We start from the raw sequence: 9,150 nt of genomic DNA, 5'->3' as shown, positions 1-9,150 counted from the left end.
ATTAACCTGTAATTTGCCATACTTATTAATACTCAATATTTTATTCCAATACAAACATATTTAACATGTACTTCTAGAAAATACACTTGGTTACCATGTAATAGATGAATAAAAAGTAGCAAATAATTAAATCTTCCTAGGTGGATAGGAACTGGTTAAGACAATATTAAGATTTGATTTTGTATCTTTGAATGTTCTAATTTCAGGGCTTAAATTATGTACTAAATTATTAAATTACGTTTTTAGGTCCTTGGAAAATAAAAATTACATTTAAAACTACTTAATTTTTTTTCTGTTATGCACTGAACATTTATCATTCATTATATTCCCATTGCAGTATTCTAACTTTATTTTTATCCATGTTTTAAAGGATAAAATATTCCATATGATTATCAAATAATGAATCACTTATTCAATTCCATCTTTTAATCACTAAATCAGAATAACAGTAATTTATCAGATATAAAAGTGATTTTTAAATTTTTCTGATCAACTGATAACTGTATAGAGAGAAGTACTCAAACATGTAGTGTAAGAAAAAGTGATGAACTACTTTAAATCTGTATTTTTTGGCAGCAGGGCATTTTCTCAGGATCCTATGAATCACCTAAGGGTGGTTTCAGGGTTCTATGAGGTGTAAGTCTTGAATATAAATAATTTATTATTTCTGTCTCACTAAGCACTATTCTAATTAATATACAGTAGGTTTGTAAACTGCATTGAAATATAATTTTAGTGTCAAAAGAACAATTTTTGGTGCCTCCTGGAGTTCAAAGTATGAATCTAAATGGACATAATTTGAGTGATTATAAGTGGTATAAATGTATAGTCCTTCTACCCATACATTTTTCTAGTTGCTCTACAGTGGTGATATAGAAATTCTTACTACTGTAGAAATACTTTTGAGAAAATGCATATATAAATACTTTAATCAATTAGTCACTTTAATCCAATTAGTGTGTCAGATTAGAAAATCAGCTCCTGCTGAGATCATGAAGGCAAGCAACACGGCACTGACTATTCAAAATAGTGAGAAGATATAATGTTGAAAATCTGAATCAGGCTTATTAAGATCAAATGGAGTGTTCCAATCACAAATTTTCCTATTACCTTCTCTTAGTGCTGTTTATCTTTCCTATATGACATTTTTACCAATTGCATGGACTGAAAAAAATATCTAAGTGTCATTTTTTTTACAAAGTACACAGAAACATTTGATTTTCCTTGTATGCTACTAGTTAATCTAAAATCTAGCGTTAACCTAATATTACTGTGTATGTGGTTTTTAATTTCTTTCATGTTTATAATGTAACTGATGTAATAACGATGTACATATTTATCTTCAAAAATAATACAAAGACCATGAAAGCCTTTTGAAATATACAAAATAAAATGATGAAAGGTCAATGACTATATTTTTTCTATTCTACATAAGTGACACATGTCACATTTTCTAAAAACACACAATAATTTCAAATTCTTTTAACACAGTCACTCATTAAATTATATATAAAAAAAGTATATTGCCAATTTTGTTCAATACACATACACACACACATACAACCATCACCACCACCGAAGCCTGAAGCTAACAATAGTCTATTTGCCAAATATTTAAAAGTTATATTGCAACTTTCCTAAAATATTTTGATTTATGTTTATTATGACCACACCTAGAGCCAGAATCACATTAATAATAGTTTGTAAGCAATGGAAACAGTTTCTACTGCCTTAAGTCCAAAACTGTCTATGATGTTATTTCCTTCTTTATACAGCATATCTATCATACTGATGAAATTAGCAAATAAAGAATAATCTTACAAAAGAAATACAATTTGTAAGATTCAAACTAATTGCTGATTTAACAAAAAGTTAAGACAAAATATAATGCTTGCATAACTAAATCATTTTATATCAGTTTCATAAAGACTTTAATTCTGGCCATGTGAAAGTCTTCATTCATGTGAAAACTAATTTACACTGGATTACTAAAAAGGCTCATTATTGTATTCTTAATAAATTCATCTTATTTGGCTAAAAAGGACCATAATGAAATTTGTTTGATAGTTGCCCAGTAAACATACATTTCATAAAAAGCTGGAGAAATAAATAATAATTACATCATAATAGTCTTCATTTACAAATATAGCTTAGTTTTCTCCTAAAAAAATTTATACTGAGCTTATGAACGTTTAGTGCTTCAGAAAGAGGATGCTATGACCTCACTTAGCAATTAGTTTTCTTTCTATGCGCCATAAAATTGAAGAGATTTACAAAGCAAGTGGAAATACTAACTTTTATAATGATGAGCCATATGGTACTTGTTTTACTATATTTATGCTTAGCAGAGAGTATAAAATTATAGTTATTGCATTTTTTTTTTTTTTTTTACAAAATGAGGTTACTACTTATATTATGCTTACAAATTAGCATAATGAGGATAACAACCACAAAAAATTCAGGTTACTTAAAAAAAAATTGATTCTGCTGAGACTAACATTTTCCTTGAGCTGTTTTGGTTTATAAATAAGTTTTAAAATGTTTATAAACATGAAATATTATGTTTACAAAAATTGTCCAGGTGAAATCCATGACACAGTTCATTTGATTTGGGAAAATGAACTTACTTACATCTTCCTCCCAGTCCAAATGTGTTCTTAAAGGAAGAGAAACAGAGGCACTAACTCTGATCTCCCACCTACTCCCTATCTCCTCAACTGAGTATATTTAGTTTGAAATGGATAAATTTGTACTTAGTGATAGGTTAATCTATAATTCGTTATAAGAGATTGTATAGGCCCATACTTTGGTAAATTTTAATCTCCAAATGACCTGGAGAGGCAGAGTTATATACATGAAATATGGTAGATTTAGCTAATAAAATGTAGAAACCAAGTATGCCATTTATTAGCTGTGTGGTCATACTCACAAAATGATAAATTACTCTCCCAGCCTTCAGTTCCATCTAGTTTTGAATACTAGATCAAAGTAGCACTTTATAATGAGAGTAGGGCTGAACTCAAGCTCATGGTCATTGCACTGAATTAAAGAGTAAAAACATTATGCTAGTTTCAAAATAAATAGGATAAACTATCAGGTATTTGCAGAAACAAAGAATGGAGCATAAACCAGGGAAACTTTCTAGTAGTATTTTTATTTTCCATAAGTCAGAAAGATTAGCTTTCCTTTGTATAACAATGTGCTATCATTTTGTAATGCTAACAGAAATGATTAAATCAAAAAATGTAAATGTAATCAGTTTTACAGCCATCTGAAGACTCATCATCTAAGATATAAATTATAGGCTTTCCATGGCTGCTGAAAACTTAATAGCTTTATTTCTAGAATACATACTAAGTTGAAAGTCTGATGTTTTACACAGCTTAATGAGAATTCAAATCAGAGTACTTGTAAAGAGAAAGTAGTGGTTCACACTCAGTCAACCATGATAAAAACCAGTTCCTACAGCTATCTGAACTACTACATAAATCCATTCTCTTGTCAATTGTAACTTGTTTCAATTGCCCCTTCATACCTTTTAAACAAAATGTAAATGGACTATTTCAGTCTATAAATGGATTAGGTCTTTTATACATAGATCTATCTTGTACACTTATTTTCAAGAGCCTCTACTGTAATGTCAGAAAGATCAAACTCCTCAACGGGCATCACAAAGATCATTTCTAAACTTTTAAAACCCCCTCTTGGGAGCACAAATTTTTCATCGACTATTTTATTTATTTTTTGCTTTTATAGAGTTCTAAACTGGCATTATTGATAGCAGTGTAATCTGCCACTCTTTTCCCTTCTGACTGTCAGTAGTCATAAAAGTGGTGTAGTTTAAAAGATGGAGCCTATTGATTCTTATACTCAGTTAATGAAAATACTTTCTCACTGCCTGAAATATTTGGGAATGTTGGCAAGAAATGTGACAAAAAAGATAAAGTATGATTAATACAATCTCAAACTTTGAAAATAAATTACTTTTACTTGAATTCTGACTGACCAATTTATAGAAAAAATACTGAAGTAGGTGAGGACAGGAATTTTATATTGCTGACATTTTACGAAAATGTTTGTATCAACTAAATCCTTGATTCTCAGTGTCAGTTTATAATCTGAATGGAACACATAAATAATGAAAGATATGGTTTGGGAACTCTTGTTAAAAAGAATTTAAATCATATTTGTCTACCAATCTAGTGAAAACCAGTTTTACATATTTGGATGAAAGGTTCAGAATAAAATTTGCTGTGCAGAGTGAGATCAAACTGAAAAAAAAAATTGTTTAAAAATTACACCTGATGAAATTTAGAGCTGTGGTCACAATAATCTTGGAGAACAGACTCTGTCAAGCATGAGAAATGTGGCTGAGGGGATATGACACAAGTGTCATAATGCATTTTGGAAGTGAAGTACCTCATGATGATAGAGGCTGGACTGAAGTGAGAAGAAAGTTATCTCTATGGGCATTTTAGTAAATATATATTTCAGTAAACTAGAAGGTATTAAAGAAATGTATTAAAACCTTCCAGTAAAGAGAGATGCAGAAGAGTAACTGTGTTTTAACAAAGCCCTGTTCTGTAAAGGCCACATTTGATTGTTATATTGTTTGCTTTTTCAGTGGAGACTGAAGAGTGTCTCTAAAATATAACGTACAGCTTCTTTACTTTTAGCTCTTTCATATGAACTGCCAAATTTTTCACATACTTGTGGTGGAATTTTCCTTAGATTTTAATATCAAACTGTGTAGAGCTGCCCTTTATATTTTCAAAAATAGTTACACATTGATTCTTGATTTCAATTTTATTCTTATTATGGATAAATATAAATATTTTTGCACTTCCAGTTATGGTAATGTCTGCAATATCTAATTTGTTTCAATTTTAGCCTATTCTCCTACTTCCAATTCATCACCATCTTGTTGCTTATATTGTATGTGTGAGAGAGAAGAACAAAAGGAGAGACAGAGACAGAAAGACAGAGAGAGATATTTCCCATGTGTAAACTCATATGTATATTCACACAGACACACACACACACTTCATCCTCCTCTCTTGCTCTCCACCACTTCTCTGACTATATACTTCCATAGGGTGTGTCACCTGCACCCAGGGTACTCTCCACAATGCAGCAAGTGTGATACACATTTTTTACTGGAAATATCATCATATATCTTCCATGTGTAATATAATATACTTCTTACTGGTTTTAGTTTCAGAGAAGTCAAAGTTCTTAACTAAACCTGCAATACTTTGTCTTTTCACCGCTGCCTAAATCACCAGTCTCATCTTTCAACACTTATTCCTCTCCCTCTCAACGCTCTGGCCAAAACGTCTTTTAATTTTATAAGCGTGCTGCATTCTGTTCTGTTCATGACCATTGCATATGGGTTCCTTTTCCCAAGACATTATTCCTGAGGTCTATGCTTGGCTGACATCTACTGTGCTCTTAAGTCTCGAAGAGTCTCAGGATCTTCCTTTATGTGGCCTCAAAAAATACAGCGTGTCCCCTTCGTGGCTGATGTGGCCCTTTTTTCCAGCTTCTTTTTCTCACTACCACGGCAAATGACTGAGGATAGAGACTTGCCATTTCTGTCCTTCACATTATTCCTAGGACTACCTCATTGATCAGCATATTGCTTAAACATGTTTGTTGCCAAAAGGAATAAACATGATGTGAAGCTATCCATGGTTAGACATGAAGTGTTCCATTTAACCCCCTTCCCTCTTTCTCATGGGTACTGCAATCCAAATGGGCATTGCTAAACTGTCACAGTACCCATGCTTCTACCTAATGGCTATTATTACTCCAACTTAATAAACTCTACTCCTTTGAAGCTCCTGTAATTAAATTGTACGTGCAACTTCGGCATTGCCACCTATTGGCCTCCTGTGGAGAGTCCATGGTTTATTGTGGTTTTAGAACATGGTTTACACTTTACCTTTTCAACCAGATGCCTGTTGCTAGCCTAGGTATTTGCATGTCCATCATCATGGACAGAGTGAGACATATACTCTTGCCTTTGCTTTTCTCTTTGCCTCGCTTGAATTCTATTATCCAGAATCATCTTCCTTCTTAGGCAAATTCCCTAAAATCATTGCTATTTTTTCCAAAATCAATTCAGTGATTCTTTTGCATTAAAGTGTTTAATTCCACTCAAGAATATTTTATAATCTGGAATTTATAACATGACAATATTAATAATAGCTGCATTTACTATATGCCAGGCCAAATAGTTAATCTTCACAATAACCCTATGAGGTAAATGTCTTTTATCACTACATTCAACAAAACTTCCAGTTTCACTTGTCCATTTTAGTACATTTCTCTTATTTAATTCATTCATTCACTCTTTGCTACAATGATTTCCATATACTTCCTCTCATGGGATCCCTCAACCTTATCTCTGCCCCACTACTCTCAGTGGATGACCTTTCCTCATCTTTCACTGACTGATTTCAAGCCACCCAATGGAACACCTCCACCCTCCTGCCACATCTCTCTCCAGCATCTCTGCAGGTACTCTATCCTTCCCTCCCATTATAGTGGCAGAATTGTCTCTACCAATCAGGGGAAAACTACTCTGCATGTGTCCTGAAGCCTATCCTCTTCTCTCCATGTAACTTGCCTTCTACAGAATGTCAATTATTCTTCCCCATTCTTTTATACAATTCACTTTTTCCTGTCTCCTAGTCCTTTTTATTTCTCAACTTCCAGTATTTTTTCTTTTTCCTAGAAGCTGGATACAATTAACTGTAGCAGGGCAGTGCTCAATACTATTGAAGCCTCACACTTTAGGTTCTACTACTTTAATATCTGTAAATGCGAGAATGCACATTCCAAGAACTGCAAACTAAAATTTGACATTATACCAACAAGTTTACTCAATATTGATGTAATTATACAGAAGCTTAAATATATCACTCAAACTTTAATATTACAGAATTTGTCCTTCTTATAAGTCATCTTACATATAAACAAAGTTACTCTTTGCTTATCTGTCCTAACCTATGAAATGTTGCACCAACAGACTCTTCCCATAGTTCTTCACTATGTTCTTAAACAGGTGATTCCTCCCACTTTGGCAAGGTGAAAAAAATCGAAATCCCTATGCAGAAAAAAATGTTAACTCAGAATTACCAAATTCTGAAGTTACAGCTGATGGTACACCATAAATAAGCTTTGGGAAACTCCTATTAAAGTCTTTTACCTAAGTAGGACTATAGGAAGTTACAATGGTGACCAAAAGAAGACACACGTTCTTCATTAAAATTTGTTTTAATGGGTCTCAAAGTTCTGTGACAGATTTGTGGTCAAGTTGTTTCCATTAGAAAGTACTGATTTTAAAAACTAATAACTTAAAATAGTCACACACACGCACACACATGTAAATGGCCCACAAGACATTCTCCTTTCCTTCTGAAGGTTTTACGATGTGTTTTATCATTAACCAGTCTTTTACTATTAAACTTAAATGGCCAACTGAGACAAAAAGTTCTGAGACTGTTCTTCTACCACTGATTAAGACATGGGTGGCAGGGATTGGGGATAATATTCATTTAACCTTCTGAGCTTTTGGGGCAGACTTGGTGACCTTACCAGCTCTAGCTGTCTTCTTGTCCACTGTTTTGATGACACCCACAGCAACCACATCTCATGTCACCAATACGAAAGTGTCCCAGATGAGGATTGTCACAGAAGCTCTCAACACACATGGGCTTGCCAAGAACCGTATCAATGGTGGTGGAATCACCACACTTCAAGAATCTGGAAGCATCTTCCAGCTTTTTCCCAGAACAACAATCAATCTTCTCATTCAGCTCAGCAAACTTGCAAGCAATTTAAGCTGTGTGACAATACAGCACAGCTGCATATTCAGCACTGCTTTGGCTGGAATTGTTCAAGATAATCATCTGGGCTGTGAAGCCAGCTGCTTCCATTGGTGGGTCACTTTTGGTGTCACAAGGCACACTGCCACAATGGACATCTTTGACAGACATTTTCTTGATATTGAAGGCCATGTTGTCCCCAGGAAGAGTTTCACTCAAAGGTTCATGGTGCATTTCAATAGAGTTTACTTCAGTCGTAACACTGACTGGAGCAAAGGTGACCACCATGCTGGATTTGAGAACACCAGTCTCCACTCAGCCCACATGGATAGTACCTATAGCAACAATTTTATAGATGTCCTAGAAGGGCAGACACAAGGGCTTGTCAATTGTATGAGTTGGTGGCAGGATGCAATCCAGAGCTTCAAGTAGCATGGTTCCACAGGCACTGCCACCTTAATGGGTAGCTTTTTAATCCCTTGAACCAAGGCATGTTAACACTTGGTTCCAGCTTCTTGTCACCATTTCAACTAGAAATTGGCACAAATACTGCTCTGTTGGGGTTGTAGCCAATTTTCTTAATGTAAGTGTTGACTTCTTAAAGATCTCCTTGTATCTCTTCTGGCTGTAGGGTGGCTCAGTGGATCCATCTTGTTAACACCAACAATTAGTTGTTTCACACCCAGTATGTAAGCCAGAGGGGCATGCTCACAGATCTGCCCATTCTTAGAGATACCTGCTTCAAATTCAGCACCCATCAGCAACAATCAGGACACTGCACAGTCAGCCTGAGATGTACCTGTAATCATGTTTTTGATAAAGTCTCTGTGTCCTGGGGCATCAATGATGGTCACACAATACTTGTTGGTCTTGAATTTCCACAGGGAGATATCTATCAGTAGTGATACCAAGCTCAGTTTCAGCTTTCAGTTATCTAAGACCCAGACATACTTGAAGGAGTTCTTTCCCATATCAGCAGGCTCCTTCTCAAATTTTTTGATGGTTCTTTTGCTGATCCCACCACATTTGTAGATCAGATGGCCAGTAGTGGTAGACTTGCCTGAGTCTACATGTCCAATGATGATGATGTTGATATGAGTTATTTCCTTTCCCATTTTGCCTTAGATTTAGCAGTGGTTTTCATGAAACCTGTGTTCTGGTGGTAAACCCACTGTGAAAAAGCCTTCCTATTCCTTTTAATCGATATTCAATATTCAAAGATGGGCTGATTGCTCCCAAATTTAAAAAAGGGAAAATAAGATTCATCAGACACCATGTTCTCTTCCAGCTCCCTTCCACTGACAGCTAAGTTCAAAGA

General features: G+C 34.4%; 1 pseudogene; it reads right to left on the bottom strand.

Moving 5' to 3' along the window:
• Window positions 1–7,558: 7,558 nt before the first annotated feature.
• LOC101316214 (elongation factor 1-alpha 1 pseudogene) lies at window positions 7,559–8,947 on the bottom strand (annotated as a pseudogene).
• Window positions 8,948–9,150: the final 203 nt, after the last annotated feature.

Source organism: Tursiops truncatus, chromosome 5 (assembly GCF_011762595.2).
Source record: "Tursiops truncatus isolate mTurTru1 chromosome 5, mTurTru1.mat.Y, whole genome shotgun sequence".
Taxonomy (NCBI): Eukaryota; Metazoa; Chordata; class Mammalia; order Artiodactyla; family Delphinidae; genus Tursiops; species Tursiops truncatus.
This window is presented reverse-complemented; position numbering and strand designations above follow the sequence as displayed.